Source organism: Symphalangus syndactylus, chromosome 2 (genome assembly GCF_028878055.3).
Source record: "Symphalangus syndactylus isolate Jambi chromosome 2, NHGRI_mSymSyn1-v2.1_pri, whole genome shotgun sequence".
Lineage (NCBI taxonomy): Eukaryota > Metazoa > Chordata > Mammalia > Primates > Hylobatidae > Symphalangus > Symphalangus syndactylus.
The window spans coordinates 106,161,693-106,179,284 of record NC_072424.2 but is presented as its reverse complement, the minus strand read 5'-3'; the positions used below and the strand labels follow the sequence as shown (position 1 = coordinate 106,179,284).

At 36.1% G+C, this 17,592-nt stretch overlaps 1 protein-coding gene across 11 annotated transcripts in view; it reads left to right on the top strand.

Annotated features, from left to right (window-relative positions):
* PTPRK (protein tyrosine phosphatase receptor type K) overlaps positions 1-17,592 on the top strand; it is a 560,116-nt gene that overhangs the window by 103,900 nt on the left and 438,624 nt on the right. The window lies entirely within an intron of this gene.

The following is a 17,592-nucleotide window of genomic DNA, read 5'->3' as shown; positions in this document are numbered from 1 at the left end:
GAATTTTTTTTAAATTTTCAGTTATTTTGAATAGTAATTTATTTAAGCCTTCCTATGTGTCATGGACCCTGCTGGTTTCAAACAGATTACTGTGATTGAGTGAATAAACATCAAGAATCTTTTATAGAGGGATTTAATATTATTGTAATCTTAACGCTGGTTGGATTAAGGTTTGTTTATCATGCCATTATCTTCAACAGGCTCATCTACTGCCTCTTGGGTTCAGGTGCTGCTCAGTGGATCCAGCCTGTTCTCTCTGAAGAGAGGAGAACTTAACAAATGGACATTATCCTCAAGAGTCATCTCTGCCAGAGGGCTTTGTGGAAGTGATTTGTGACAATAATTTTTTTTTTCTCACTGCATATCTCAAATGGCATGTTTTTCACCACTGAAAATAAGAAGACAGTTCTTTTGTGTTTATTAAAAATAATAGCTAACTTATTCATTAAAAGAAAAAGCATTCTTAATTGTGGCAATGGTTTTGTGGCCTTGGATATTAAGAACAAGTTAAATTTTTATATGATTCTTCATCCAGATTTCTCTCAAGATTAAAAACTAAGATTCCTAGAGAAAAACATTTTTTTCTTTCAATTTTCACATAGAATTCTTGCCGTTGGACAATTCTGAGATCGTTGGGAGGAGCTTTGTACGGTGATCTGTAGACAATAGCCCTTGACTGTCTGTGTTTTCTGCCAGGTTGTGCCAAACCTTGAATCATATGAGCAAGTGAGTGCAAATTAAAGAAATTTTATCAAAGAAAAAACAAAATTACCTGATTTTGTAATATTTCCCTAGTCTAGACTGTATGCTTCTGAACAGTCCCTGCCATTTCTTCATTCCGCGATGTCATCAAGACCCCTGTTGCTTTTATTTGAAAAGTATACAAGCTTTGGAATCGGATAACACATTTCAGTTCGCCAATTAATAGCTATCTGACCTTGGCCAAATCAATGAACTGTTCTTTAAAGCAGTTTTCTGAGGTGTAAAATGAGAACTTTTTCATTGACCTTGTTTGTAAATATTACATGAAATTGAATGTTTATAGTAAATAAAATGTTAACATTTTATATCAAGTGAAAAAATGGAAATTAATATTCATAAATATTAAATAATATAAAACTTAAATGAAACATTTGTAAATATTAAGTGAAAGTACCACCTACAGTCTGAACACATAATATGTGACTTAATAAAACCGTTTAGGTTACTTTATGAAGTAAGTGTTTGGTTTCACATATTCTGTATACGACACTTAGTAAAGCTTAGAAATGGCATTGTTACATTAGATCAACTGGACAGAACAATAAAAGAACAAATCTCCTCCAGAAGATAAGGTTTTACAAATAAGTAGTGGGAAGGCAATCCAACTTCTCACCTATTTGATTTATTTTTTTAAAAAATTAGGTGAATGTTATACAATAGCTTCTCTTTAAATTTTTTTCACTCTGAGGTTATTTCATTTGTGCATACTACCAAAAAAATATTTAAAAAATCAAATCGGCTGACAGAGGCAACTTGAATAATTAAACATTGCAGGGTGGTGTGCAACAGGGAAAGAACTGCTGCACTAGGAAGAAGGGGTCCTGCGATGGAGACACTCATCATTTACTGTGAGTCTGAGAAACTTAGTTAACCTTAGAGAATCTGGGGTGTGAAAGGAGGCTATGATACCTTTCCTACCTGGAGATAGGGAGCTGATTCAGGTAAAATCTTGACATTCCTTCTGGTTCTGAAACTCTAATACTAGGAGTTGGAGAAAATGTGGACTTTTTCTGTGAGTATCTATTTATTTACTATTATAATTATATTTAGGATGAATAGGATTGTGCCTTAGAGTTTGGGGAGTATCACAGGGAATTTGTTACTCTACTCAGTCCTTCTTAAGGGCTGAATGAATCTACTTTTATTTTTCTCCCAATTGTGACCCATGAGCTATCAGAATCCCAGTACTATAGTTTCTCTTTTCTTTTAGTGATTTATTAACTACTGTTAGACTTTTGTTAATAGGGTTATTAAGGTCAACTAAATAGTAAAGAAAGAGAAAACTTAAGTAGACATTGGTTTGAGTAAGAAAAGGGCAACAGAAATAAAACCATGTTTTGAAAAGTTGGGTCAGTATAGGAAGGTAATCCTTACAAAGTGATCATTCTAGGTGGGCATCACATATATACTCCCATGGACTTCTTACTAAACTGACCTAGATTGTGGTGACCTGTGCTTAAATGATTCTTAAAGTCATTCTCAATTCCGATTTCCAGTGGTTATGTTACATTCAATAGGGTGTAGCCTTTGGAAAGATCTAATTTCTCAAATGTGCTGTGCCATTCCATCTGAATAGTCCAGTGATTTCAAAGACACCGCGGAGGAATACCATTGATATCACAGAAGTCCTGCCCTTTCTTAAGATGAAGAGTATGAAAAATATCCAAGCAGATGCAGAGAGGCCATCTGTCTTGAGACTGTAGAGGACATTCCTATACTGGGTGGAGAATTGTACTAAGTGGGCTTGGGAATCTTTCACAACTCCTCACGTTTGATTTTTTTTTTTCATTTTAAATAAATGATCATTTAGAATAAGTAGAGCTCTGCGTTTTCCTTGAAAACTAGGATGGAATTCATGAAAGGGACCAGCGAATATTTTCTTATGCCCTGGTCTGTGCAGTACTCTATGCAGACAGACACTTGACAGATACCCTTGATATTTCCTTTCTCTTCCTTTATGGGATTGCTTTGAACTCTGTAGGAGACAGTTTAGAATATCATTGCCTTGTCCTGATTTAGGGATATGTAGGCGGGCTTAAATACAGATATCATTCTCAAATAGCTGGTTCTAGTAAACTAAATGCCCTTCCTGAGGAAATATATGGGTTGTAGATGCTGAAATAAACTAGGTTAAAAATATTTATTATACAAAAGAGATGCTAACTGAAAGAGACACACATCCTTGTTCTCCCAACAGTTTCTCACTTGTAAATGGCATCTCTAAAGGGTTGTCCAAATTCCTAGTGTGGGCATGTAGAGTAGACAGCTGAGTCACAGCTGCTGAAATGAGACCATGCCTCCCTCCCGCTCATGAAGGGAAGAAATAGGGAGAAAGGAGTGAAAGAGAATTAGTGCCAACAGCTTACTTAAAATTCACTGGCTTGAGAAGTCTATGAGATTTCTGGGCCAACAGGAAGCCATTACTCTACGATGTGGAGTGTCTGAAGCATGAAATCTGCCTTTCCTTAGAGAACTCTTATCATTGGCCATAGTTTGTACAAAAATGTATCTTCTTTCTCCAGAGATCTTTCCTGTATTGCAGGAATGCTAGTATTCTCTGGCCTATCATATGAGGCTGCTGGCCTACCATTCTAGTTTGCATTTTTGACTTGGTGATACCTGGCTGGCGTGTTGGCTTTCTCCTGAAGTGTGATGTTTCTCTTCCCCTCGTAGTATGTATTTGAAAAGAAGTTTGGAATTGCCAGCTTTGCTTGGATTTGAACTATGGCTTGGTGCCTTACTAGCAATGAGACCTTGAACAAATTACTCAAGCTCTCTCTACCTTAGTTTCCGCATCAATAAAATGGGAATGATAATAATGCCCAACTTTTAGGTTGTTGTGGGGATTAAATAAATTGTTTCATATTAATGTACCCCCCACCAAGGTGTGGGGATTAAATGAATTGTTCAGATTGCTTAGAACATTGCCTGGCTTATCGCCACTCTGCCATAAATGGCTGCTGAATATCCTGTATTGGAAGTAGCATTGAAGATGATTGGAAAGAGATATTAATTTACCAACAAATTAACAGTCTGTCTCATAGGAAGAGCACTGATAAATTAAGATCTGCTCCATATCACCATTACTAGTATTGTTTTAGACATTTTTATGGATTTAAATAATTTTACACACATACAGAGGAAAACAAAGAGTATTATTTAGACATTATGAATTTATACTTAGAAGGCCCAGTAGCATCAATTGTAAAATTACTAGATTTAGATCATTAGCAAAATGATTCGAGACTGCAAATTTTCAAAAAGAGGTGACTTTTCCAAATATCATCGATAAATTATAAGAAAGTATTATGTGGGAAAGGCTAGAAATAAATATAACCAAAATATTAGCACTTACTACTTCTGGTTTTTGGGAATATATGTGATCTTTTAAATAAATTTAAAAAGCCCTATTGTTTACTTAGTACTTACTGTGTGCTGTGAACTGTGTTAAATAATTTTTGTATTTTAAAAATAACTATTGGCTTTACACTTCATTTGTGTTCTGACCAAATATTTTCATTAATCCCCTTTGAGATCCATAAAGCCTTTCTGAGTTTTGTGAATGTAATGCAGCTAAAGATTATAATTGTAAAACTGCATTCCAAATGGCATGTATTGTAATTTGCTGCTGCTTATGTCTGCTCGAAGCTGTCAATATGTAGAGAATAGATTTGATCATAGAACTGAAGTAAAACTGCTCTCAATTTAGGAGTGAAAAATTTTAAGGCCCCACCTACTTTCTCTGTGGGAAAAGATGTTTCTATTTTCTGTGTGTGTTTATATTTTCTGTATTTAATGTAGATAGTAATGTTGACTAGTTTACATCTAACTTTTCTTCCAGGTAACATTGAGATTTAGAAAAAGTACCATATGGCTGGCATCCTGAGTTTTTGGAGAGCTTAACTTTGTGTCCGAAATGCTTAAGAAGAGGAATGTGTTCATTTGCTGTGGTTGTGATTATGATTATAAACTTAAGGCTGGTAGGCTGGGTGTGGTGGTTCATGCCTGTAATTCCAGTACTTTGAGAGGCTGAGGTGAGTGGATCGCATGAGCTCAGAAGTTCGAGACTAGCCTGGGCAGCATGGCAGCACCCTGTCTCTACAAAAAAATACAAAAATTAGCCAGGCGTCATGGCACGCACCTATAGTCCCAGGTACTCAGGAGTCTGAGGCAGGAGGATCACTTGAGCTCCAGAGGTTGAGGCTGCAGTGAGCCAAGATCGTGCCACTGCACTTCAGTCTGGGCGACAGAACCAAGACCTCATCTCAAAAAGAAAATAAACAAACTTAAGGCTGGTAAGGAAGTTTTGCCACTGAAGGCCCAGCCTCAGCCAAGTTAGTGACTGGGCAGGAAGTCAGCTCTCACCCTCACTTACCCTGCAGTTCCCCTCCCCTGTGACTTCTACACCAGTATTTTATAGTACTATAAAGTTTTCTTTGACTCACACAGTTCTCACTTCACCCTTGGAGATGCAGTTGATGCCGTTGAATCAGATTCAGTAGACTTTCACTCACTGTGCTGTTAGGGTCTTTAAAGAAATCACAGATACTCCAATTTAGGACTGCCTGTTGTGGAGGTTACCACAGCCCGATGCAAGGCCACATGACAAATCATTCATAGTGATTTTTAATGTTTTGGTAGAAATAATATTTCTTGAAAACATGACTATGTTATTGCTAATATCAGCCCAGCAAAAAGTAGTTTTTTTCTCTTTTACAATATGCTCAGAATATATGAAAAACAAATCTTCATATGAAACATAGTCAATCCTTTTTATAGATTGTTAAAGGGGACTGAGGGTGAACTGCAGAATCCTATCAATTGGATGATTCTTGTTTTGCGGGTATATTTACTTGTTGACCTGATCGCAGCAGGGAGAGGGTGCACATATTTCCTTCTAGATACAGCAGTCCTTCACTGGTTGGAGGTTAAAAGCTGTTGAAAAATAACCTGAATGCATTTCATGAAAGAATCTTAGACAAATACAATTACTTGGAATATCAGCTAATTGCTTCCTCTATACCATGATTTTCATGTCTTACTTCCTCCAGCCTGACTTCCTCCATGTACCTTCTTGGTCTGAGTAAAATTTATGGTAATAACCAAATCGTAGACTAAAATTAATCATAATGGTGAGAGCTAAAAGGGGGGTTAAGAAAGGACTTGACCCTGGGTGGTATTTTCTTATTTTTCTTAGCACGTTTAACATGTGTATTAGTCCATTTTCATGCTGCTGATAAAGACATACCTGAGACTGGGCAATTTACAAAAGAAAGAGGTTTAATGGACTTACAGTTGCACGTGGCTGGGGAGGCCTCATAATCATGGCGTAAGGCAAGGAGGAGCAAGTCACATCTTACGTGGAATGGCAGTGGGCAAAAAGAGCTTGTGCAGGAAAACGCCCCCTTTTAATAATGACCAGATCACATGAGACTTACTCACTATCACTACAACAGCATGGGAAACTCCTGCCTCCATGATTCAATTACCTCCCATCGGCTCCCTCCCACAACACCTGGGAATTCAAGATGAGATTTAGTTGGGGACACAGCCAAACCATATCAACATGTAACTTTACAAGTTGATTGTATTGTAGACCACTAATTGAAAATGCTATTTCTAGGAACAGATTTTATTTTACTAATGCCAGGCTAAGAGTAAAAATGTTAAATTAAATAATGTTATGAGTAATAGTAGCTGGGTAGGTAGTCACAGTCGTAGTTCAAGCATTTCATAATGAAAAAATATATATTTATGTCTTCTGGCAAAGTTATAAACCCATCCCTTCCAGATAAAGCAGCATCGGAAATACTTATGATGTGTCTACCTCTATTAAACCTAATCTATTTTGCATTCTGATTTTATCTTCAGAAAAGGCCTGCAGTTACTGAAATGATAAGTGAAAAGGAGGTAAGTTATGTAATTAGATGTCAGGAGAATACTAGGAAGTTATAGCCATTTTTTAGATAAGTTTATTGTTGGCTGACTTAAAATGCTATTGGTGTAATCAATCTTTTCTTGGATAGCTTATCATAAAATGTTGCTTCTCATAAGTAGTTTCCCTGTGTTTATTTTCTTAATCCACTAAATTGCTAGCTGAAACAGCTCGTGGCTAGGAAGGGATACTTTTATGTCACAGATCTCCTATGACACTTTCTTCTTTCCATTTTTGTAATTGATTCAACATCTCTTTGCCTCTCTTACATATTTGGATCTTTTTATTCTGTCAGCATTTGGCCAAATAATTGCTAGATCCTATGTTGTTTCTTAAAATATGCTTTGTCTTAATCAATTATCAATGTTGAATATTTAGATTCTCGACATGAATTGACTATCATGATATCTTTCTATTATTCATTAGTCCAAAGTTTGAGGGTATATTTATTTGCAAGCCATTTTGCTCTCAGTGCCTTTCAAGTCTGTTCTTTAAATTTTTCCCTCCAGCCATTGAGTTCATCTAAAAAGACCCATAGACATTTTGCTTTTGCTTCTTGCAGTATTGGTAGCCTTAGCTTGTATTTGTAGGACTCAGGACTAAACATATGCCAATATTTATGTAGGGTAGAAGTGAAAATGCTGGATTATAGGCAAGTATATTAACAACTTTGGTAAATGAAACCAAGTTGCCCTCAAAGTACCAGTTGTCCTTCTGTTGTTATCTCCTCTATGATCAATACTACATATTATCAATCCTTTGCTTTTTTGCAAATGATACAGACAAACTCTTCATTTTTGTTGCAGTTTGCCCTTACTCGAGTGATGAAGTTGAGAGATTTTTCCTACATTTATTGGAACATGAATTAGGGGTAGTTTTTTTTGTTTGTTTAAGAGAGTCTTGCTCTGTTGCTCAGGCTGGAGTGCAATGGCACGATCTCGGCTCACTGCAACCTCCACCTCCTGGGTTCAAACTATTCTCCTGCCTCAGCCTCCTGAGTAGCTGGGATTACAGGTGCCCGCCACCATGCCCAGCTAATTCTTGTATTTTTAGTAGATATGGGGTTTTACCATGTTGGCCAGGCTGGTCTCGAACTCCTGACCCCAGGTGATCCATCTGCCTCGGCCTCTCAAAGTGCTGGGATTACAGGTGTGAGCCACTGCGCCTGGCTGGGGCAGTTTTATTTTTAATAATTACTTGCCAGGATTTCCTTGTCAGAAGCACATTGTAATAATTTATTTTATCTATTTTTAGTGACTTGAATATTTCAAAGTATAAGGTATGGCTTGAGATGAGAAGTGAGTCATGAAAGCTATAATACTACAGAGAAGATACCAGACTTCAAATGCTATCTTCATACTGCTAGTGCTTTAATCTATTATGCAAATCTTATTTGCGAGCTTTCCTCCCCCATACTCGAAATTTAAAATCTTCTTGGTTTTTATATTTTATTCTGAAGAACTGTGTTCACCTTTTTCAATAAACCTTATAATTTGATAGATTTAAACTTGGTCATTATGTTTTAGAGCAAGGGCTGGAGGGAAAATTGAAAGAATGTTGAATAAATGAGTTTTATAATACTTTAGTGAATCATTTTTTTCTTTCTTCTTTATTTTTTTGGACAGGGTCTTGCTCTGTCAATTAGGCTGGAGTACAGTGGCACAATAGCTCACTGCAGTCTCAAATTCCTGGGCTCAAGAGATCTTCCTGCCTCAGCCTCCCAAGTAGCTGGGACTACAGGTGTATGCCACTTCTCCTGGCTAATTTTAAAAAATTTTTGTAGACATGGAGATCTCACTTTGTTGCCCAGGCTGGTCTTGAACTCTTAGGCTCAAGAAATCTAACCCCTCTGTCTTCCCAAAGTGCTGGGATTACTGGTGTGAGCCACTGTGCCTGGCCCCAATCATCTAACTCTGATGAGATCAGGATATTTCAAGTTTGGAGATGTTTTCATACGTACTGTTCTTAGGAACCATGAACTTCTGATATACTAGAGTTTGAAGCAAAAGAAGGTTAACTTCTTATCTCCATTAAATTATTGCCTGTGGGTTGGACAAGCTTGATCTAGATGTTTTCCTAACTAAAATACTAACTAATGATGATGTAAATGTACACAGCACTTAGCTTCTAATATCATAGGATATTGTGGAGAAATTTTCAAATTAATTGGCACACGTTTCTAAGTAGTAGTTGAAAGTAGAAATTGGAGGGTGAGTCCAAATAGTTTCTTTGTTGGTATAGAAATGAAAACATACACAAACCTGAATCTTGGTGAGACCCAGTGTAAAATTTTATTCACTATTCCCTCCTTTAACGCTGTCTTTGTTAGGTTAGAATGGCCATTGACTTACATGTCACTTAATGTCTGTGCAAAGCAGTGCTTTTTGCTGCTTGGGAAATCTTTATGTGGTGATTCCACAAAATGGTAACCATATGCACTCAACTGAGGGAGGAAATTTGAGGAGAAAGTTACTGTGATTCAGGTTTCAGCATTGATTTGGTCAGAAGTTGACACTTTTAAAGATTATCTTAAAAGTTTCACTAAAACTTCCCTTAAAGCCCAGAGTGCTGTCTTTATGAGAAAGGGAGCAAAGGTCCCCGACATCCAGGGTTCTGATGTCAGTCAACATTAACAAAATGATTTGCTTGTGTTTGTGTGAGTGGCTTGTTTGCTCTGGACCAGACAGAAGGCTAAACTGACATTAAATTATGCTTAGAATGAGAAGAACTGGTTAATGTATCCAATAGCAATAGTTAATATACTGGTTGTAATGAGGATGATATCCAATTATCTATTCTAACCGAAGGAAATGACAGAAAAAAAAACATCATTCTTAAGAACTGTGTTTTAAGAAGTTTGAAAAACCCAAACATTGGCCCATATACCTTTTATGTTAACCTAGTCTAGAAACATTTTGATACGCAAGGGGTTTAATATTAATGAAAAATATAGGAAGATAAAGTTATATATATATGTATATATATAATTATTATTATTATTTTTGAGATGGGGTCTCACTCTGCCGCCCAGGCTGGAGTGCAGTGGTGCGATCATGGCTTACTGCAGCCTTGACCTCCGAGGCTCAAGTAATCAGCCTCTTGGGTAGCTGAGACTATAGTCATGCTCCATGCTTGGCTAATTTTTTTCGATTTATTTTTTGTAGAGGTGGGGTCTCCCTATGTTGCCCAGGGTAGTCTCCAACTCTGGGCTCAAGTGATCCTCCTTAAAAAAGTGTTCTTTTTTTTCGTTTTTTGACTTCAAGATGCATTTTAATTATTTACATAAATTAATTGGTTATCTATTTTCTTGAAGTGTATTTCAAAGTCCTACAAAACTTAATTGTTGACCTCCTTAAAATGTAGTTGAGTGTATTTAAATTTCCTTTGCCAATCTGAAGTAAAACTTTAAATTCAAACCCTCAAAGCAGGTCTTTGCCCTTCCTCTAGGAGGTTGGGTCACGGAATTCTGTTTTACATCCCTTCATAAAAGAGAAATGATCTATCTCCTATCATGCTTTAGCTAAGTCAGGAGCAACTGCTGAAATAAGCCAGTGTGTGTCTCATATGGGTGAAGTGGAGCCCACCAGTAATCAGTAATCTTTCCAGGAGAAACAAAACAAAACAAAACAAAGATATGTTTAAATATGAGCTTGGGTGGTTTCCAATTTTACCAAAATGTAAATATGGCTTCAGTTGAGAATTTTATTTTTCACTACATTTACTCTCTATTACTTTGTTCGATGAGTTTCTCTAGATTGTGTATCTAACACTAAGTGAAAAAGACCTTTTACTGGAATAGTTAAAAGTATAAAAAATAGGAAAAGAAACTTGGGTAAATATACTCACTAATGATCTTTGGGAAAACACCTGGTTTATTATCCTACAGTTTGTGCAAGGGCTACTGCAAAAATAGTCCAAACAAAATTGCTTTTAATGTTTTCAAAGATAGAAAATTCACTGGTTTATACATGCTTTAGGGGGAGGTGAGGTGAAAAGTGAAGGTTGCCAAGCAAGAGTGATAGGATAGTGTTAATGATCATATAAATTTTCAGCCTTAAGTCACCGTATTTAAATAAAATTATTTGTAGAAATTTTAGTTAATTAGCTAGACTTTTATAGCTTTTCTAATAAAGACCCTTTCCTGTCAGTGATATCAGGGATGCCTGAGAGACGGTGACATATTATATGGTTCAAAGTTTACCACATGTTTATTCTCATAGGATGCAGCATCACCATGCTACCAAATGGGTGGAATGGGGAATACCTTCTCTTGAGGTTGTGCCCATTGGAGGCAGCTGTACTGGATAATTCTGAAAATGGCTAATCCTGCCTCACTTTCAGGAGACACTTAATGTAGTGTTTAAGGGTAAAGAACCCATAGTGCCTAGGTTCAGCCCCTGGCTCTGGTACTTTCTTGCTCTGTGACTCTTGGCAAGTTTTATTTTTTTCTTCTTTGGGGTACTTTTCACTAACATGTTCCTTTTACATTTTCAAAACCTCTTTTCATCTGTGAAATCATTTCTATGGGTATTTGGCATGTAATTACTTACCCATTAGCTCCATAATGAGGTTGGATGAAGTCACATACTTATTGGCAGAGCTACCCAGGTCTCAGAGGCTTATTTTTGAATTCCAACTTGTACCTGAGACCTAAAAATTAGGTAAGATTTGGATTGATCACACTTTGGGATCCCCTGCTACAATGGACATGCGGTTACTTGTATTTAAAACAAAGGACTGCTGACCTTTTTCCTTTTAATAGCTGCTTCCTTGATTTACCTATTCTTCATTTTATTTCATTTATGGAAAGAGCACTGAACTAGTGAAGCATAGTAGGAGATAACTTGCACGCATGTATGCATGTATATGCTAGGGCATGAGGTATTTCCCATTGTGGTCTTACAAGCTTGAGGCATTTGGACTGGAAGCCCTTGAAAGTGTCTTTAGTTCTCACCTTTTCTAGTCTCACTTTATTACTCATACTGCTTGCCAGCCAGACAACTGATTTGGTTTCAGATGCAGCACTATCATTCTCCATTTCTGATTCAGTTGCTTGGCTGTGGCTCACGGCTACTCCTCTTAATATGTGAGAAAGAAAATATGGAGGTGATGCAGAAGTTAAAGATTCTTGGTTTTAAGCTTTTAACCAGACTATGTTCTGCCTATGGTTTAAGATCAGAGTGATCTAAACCAGGGGTTGGTGAACTTTGGGCTAAATTCAGACTGTGGCCTGTTTTGTGAATAGAATTTTATTCAAGTACAGCCATAGCTATGCCCATTTGTTAGGTATTCTTTGTGGCTTCTTGATACTATGACAAGAGTTTTGTAGTTATGACAAAAATGGCATGGCCCACAAAACTGGAAACATTTACTAACTTGCTTTTTGTACATGAAGTTTGCTGACTCCTACGCTAAAGGAAAGTATTTCCTGACTGTTTGAAAGTATATATGATGAGTGTTCAGGTAAAACTGGTTTTGGCAATATGGTAATATTGCCTTTATATAAACTATCTTTAGTCTTTCTATGTATATTAGATGGAAACCATATTTCTCTTTTTGTTAAGGGCTTAGCTGTTAAATATGTGCATCTGTATAGCATATACAGAATAAACTGTGAAGAATAAAACATGATAAAATAAGGATGCTTTTTTAACCAAAAAAAAAACTGTGTTGGGTGTTAGGAGCTTGACATGCATTATGACTAATCCTAACACCACTGTGCTATAACTGTTATTATTTTGATCGTACTGGGGAGGAAACTGAAGCTAAAAGAGGTAAAATATGAAAGCTATGTATGTATTTAGCCATTACTCCAGGCTGTGTCTAGATGTATTGTCTCTCTTCTATTACCTGCGTGGATGATGTATGGCCCATACTTAAAATTCTTAAGCTTTATTCATAGATGTATAAGGGATTTTAATGTTGTTTCTCTGTAAAGATGAAAGGGATGGAACTGAACTTGTTATTCCATTCTGGTTAATTCAGTCTTATTGCAGATTGTTTATTTAGTTGGAGTGGAGCATCTGCTTCGAATAATATACAATTTGAATAGAAGTCTTACTAGCTAAATAATCTTGGATTATATGAACATATATTCTTGGCTAGAGATGGAACTCTAGGGATGAACAATTAGATAAGTAACGATCGTGTCTGAAGTTCTTCTGTCATCATTAAGAGTTATTTCTACCTATCAATAAATGGGTTTGGATTTCCTGAAATGTGTCTCTAGTTCTTTTTCCTTAATGAAGGAGTTAGACCTAAATAATATTTTCACACCCTAATTAACTACAAGCAGGGCAAAGGATACTTTCAGGATCTCAAGTGATTATTATTTAAAGAACTCCTATTCATAAATTTTCTGTTTTCTTCTAGTAGATCCTCTTTGGTAATGAACCAGAGCAATATATTATGACCAGTGACTCATAAATATGCCCTTAAAACCATTTGTTATTTGTATCTACTTGGAATTTTTCCTATTTTAATTTCAGTGCTTAAATTGGAAAACAAAAGTGTTGCTTATCATTAGAGCAGGTATAAAGTACCTAAATATTTATTACAGTATGCCAGTTTTTATTTTGTACCTTCAGTATTCCCAGAAGTGTAGCGTTAAAAGGAAAAAAAATGATTCAGATATCCCAGTATATTTCAGAGGAAATAGGAACTTTATTTAAAAGCATTAATTTCTGGCTGGGCACAGTGGCTCACGCCTGTAATCCCAGCACACTGGGAGGCCAAGAAGGGTGGATCACGAGGTCAAGAGATTGAGACCATCCTGGCCCCACATGGTGAAACTCCGTCTCTACTAAAAATACAAAAATTAGATGGGCATGGTGGCATGAGTCCCAGCTACTCGGGGGAGGCTGAGGCAGGAGGATCGCTTAAACCTGGAAGGCAGAGGTTCCCGTGAGCCGAGATCGCGCCACTGCACTCCAGCCTAGGTGACAGAGTGAGACTCCGTCTCAAAACAAAAACAAAAACAAACAAACAAAACCATTAATTTCTATACTTCTGTAAGGTTTTTCTGGTAATAAACTGTATTACTCAGATTATCAATAGGACTGCATTTAAGATATTTAAGATATTTAGTAATTTTTGTTCTTTTTAAAATTTTTGTGAAATATATTGGCTTTTTTGTAATGAATTTTGGAGATCATACCAACAAATTTATATGATGGTTTCTGATTAGCATAGATAGATGACAAAGTTAGTTTAACTCAGTATTGCATGTGTCCTAATGTGACATGTATTAATCTTTCTCTGTGTCCTAAAGGGAAGAAAGATCATTCCAAGTTGATAATCACTTACATGAGCAAAGTTATGTATCACAGCTTAATTCACAATTGGAGAAGGTTAATTTGTCCATTTTTGAGGATCATCAAGCAACTTTACTAAGGATACTGTATTTTCCAACATATTTTGTCTTGGACTTTCTTTTTACTTGAAAAAACTATATATATTCAAAAAATTTAAGAAAATGCTTCATATCTTCAGCTAAATAAACCTTATTCTTTACAAACAGTAAAGAACCATGAAAGATAATTCTATTTTGTTTCTTGCTACCGTACTCAGTCAGAAAATTAAGAATTTAGAGGTGCCGTGGAGGGGAGAGTGTGGAAGATCCTAGGACAATAATCTTTTAAAAGAATGTCCTTCACAGCTCTCCGGTGATCTACTGACTTTTCATTTTTCTTCAGTTCAACTTGTTTAAATTAACGTGACCCCAGGTTTTATTGAAAAGTTTGACTTCGGAAAGGACTTAAATTTGGTATTCATTTTTTTCCTGATTCTACAGAAAATGTCTGTGGTTCCATGTTCTCTCATAGAGCTTTTACCCTCTGTTTAAATAAGCACTCAAGAATCTAAATGCTAGATATTTAGGCAATATAGTTTTGGGGTCAGGAGTACTTACTTTTCTTTCCTTTTTACGTTTAATCTTTTTGGTGTCTAATACTACTTAGTTCCACATTTTTCACCGAGCAGTTTAGGAATAAAAAGATATTCTGGCAAGTTCATATCAGCTTGATTTTTATTTTCAGATGAACAGGTTGCCAACCCCTTAAGTGGCTTGCTATCATAGAAGCAGACCATTTTGGTGATAGAGCTGTCCCTTAGTTGATTGATTGGCGTAGAGGAATTAGCAATCTGTGAAATGCTCTTCAGAAGTAATTTTCCTCCAAAGGTCAAGGAACTGTGGTCACCATTTCTCTGGCATGATTTGCAGCTACTCATTGTAGCCTTATCACCAGTAGCATATGCAGCAGCTGAAATGGAATGTTTCCTTGCTCATTATTTCCCTCTGCCTAACTAAATTTTGAACACCAGTTTGGTATTACCTCTTTCTGTTCTGCCATCTGCCATCCAGCTCAGTGAAACTTTAAATTCATAAGGTATGTTTTAATTTATGAATTAGGACCTTGTTATGACATTTCTCTTTTTAAATAGATTTATGTAATAAATTATGTAATACTATACATAAAGCTGTCTTGAACTCAAGAACGTGTATCGAGGACTGTGTATAATAGAGGACTTGGTGTTTAGGCCTTTCTAGTGAGTCCTAAATGGTCAATAGGAACTGTACATGATGGAATTAGTTCAGGATATATTATGCGCTGTCTGTTACAAGGTTGAAACAAAGTATTTTCCTCTGTTTCCCTCTATTCTTCTTTTAACTCTACATGGGTTATTACCATTTTTTTAATGTGGCTTGAATTGCCTCATACTCTTGGATAAAATCTTTTAAAGATTTTAATACAGCTGTAGAACAAACTCTAAACTCCTTTTTCTGACATCTAAAACTTTTCGTATTTACTTTCATTTCTTCCTAGTTTCCTATGTATTCTGGATGCTCATTATACAGAATTATTTGAAATTTCACAACATATGATGTTCCCTTAGACTTATATGCCTTTGCTCTTGCTTTTCCTCTACTTTTATTCCAATTTCCATTCTGGCTTTGCTCTGTTTGGTATATCCTTCCTCATATTCACTACAAGTAACTCATTGAAACCTTCCCTAACCAACCCTGGTGTGGGTAGCCAGTTCTTTTATGTTCTTTGGAGTTTTCATCATATTATTATCCCACATAACACATTGTATTTATTTTAATATATATGTCTCCCATAGTTTGTCTCATTTATCAGTCCAGTATTATTATTTTTGCATTTCCTATCATTACTCCAGTATACTGTATTTGCCCTTAACCTTGAAATACAAAATTCTTTACAAAAAGATTTGTAAAAGATTTATTAGTATGCTATATTTTATACCTCTTGGATTAGACCTTGTTGTAAATTAGAAATTAAAAATTATTTAAAAAGCTTTCTTATTACCCATGTCAAGTAGACCAGTAATGATTTTCAAGACTCCTTTGACAAATTTCAGATAGGGAAAGGATGCGCAACAAATAGCAAGGGTTGACCCACTTATTTTGTACAGCTACTCCTAGTTGTTATTGCTAATCAGAATCCTGTAGTCTAAAATTAACAGTGGCTATGAAGGAGAGCAATTAAGGCCATTTGTCTTTCAAATGAGTCAATGTGGGTCCCGCTGGTAGTTTAAATTTATATACAGAGGGCACTCACAGTATTATAAAGGGTAATGGGGGCCCTGAAGGCCTGTGTTACAAAGCAGTAAATTATTTTAGAGTTTGATAGCAAATTATATTTTGAGAAAAACATTCCTCTTCCTATGTGAAGATACATTTCCTAGCAACCTATTTTCATTGATTAATTTTGAATTAAAAAGTACATCTTTTTTAATGAGAGCATTTATAAAAGGTCTATTTTAAGCATATTTAAAAGACAGTATTAAGGTTTCGAGTCCTCAAGTTTGGTTGTTTTATAGGATTGCTGTAGTCATAAGAGTGATTCAAGAATACGCTCAACATATTCTCCTTTTGGAAAAGATTTTAGAGCTTATAGTGCTGCCATGACATCTCTGATGTCTCGTGCTTTGCCTGTGACACTGACCCCTCCCTGTCATTGGTAAGCAGTGTAACTTTCACTTATACTCCGATTGCCAAACTTTTGATGAGGAAAGTAAATTCCTTTTTTTACAGAGAAGAATTTATAGCACTGGAGTTTACTACTCCTTAGTCTGTTGCTTGGTTAGAGAATTCACTGAGTTTCTTCACAGAGATCCCTATGGAAACTGAACAAATAAGCTATTTGAAAGGAGACAGGTTATTGGTTTTTCTCATTAAACCCACTGCTGGATTTTCATTAGTTCTAATGCATTTTCTTTCAAGATGAGACATATAGGCCAGTTCTTATTTTCATGATTTGAATAAACTAAATATGTTGAGTCGTGTGTGCCTGTACACATCAGCTAAGAAGCAAAAATAATCCTTCTACTTTTGCAATACGATTACCCCTGAAAATTAAGCCAGAAAAACCATGACTGATGCGAAGGGGGAATGCTACCCCCATTTAAAAAGACGAAGTTATTAAATAAAGTAGGAGCGGTGAAAGTGATTATAGGCTAATCTGATTGGTTTTATGCTTGAGTCACCCCCAACCTTTTAAATCATAATTGTGTATGAAAGTAATCTAAATAAAGCATGAAAGATATCACAGACCTCAAACACTTTAGACCCTAAAAAGCTTTATGTTTCATTGGCTATTATGAGATTTCAAAGAGTTCTTTTAAAGCAAAGATGTTGGTAAAACTTAAATTATTTCACCTTCTTGAACTTGCATTGTAGAGGAAGACAACTTTCACTCTTATTCTTCCTCTACTTCTCACCACTAAAGTTACTAAAAATGATTTAGACTCTAGGTGGTTTGTGAGGCAGCAGAATAGGGTCTGGAGGCAGGGAACCTAAGGCTGATTCACCTGACATCCTAGAACTAAATAGAAAGGAAAACCCCAACTTTCCAGGCCTTAGTAACAAAAGG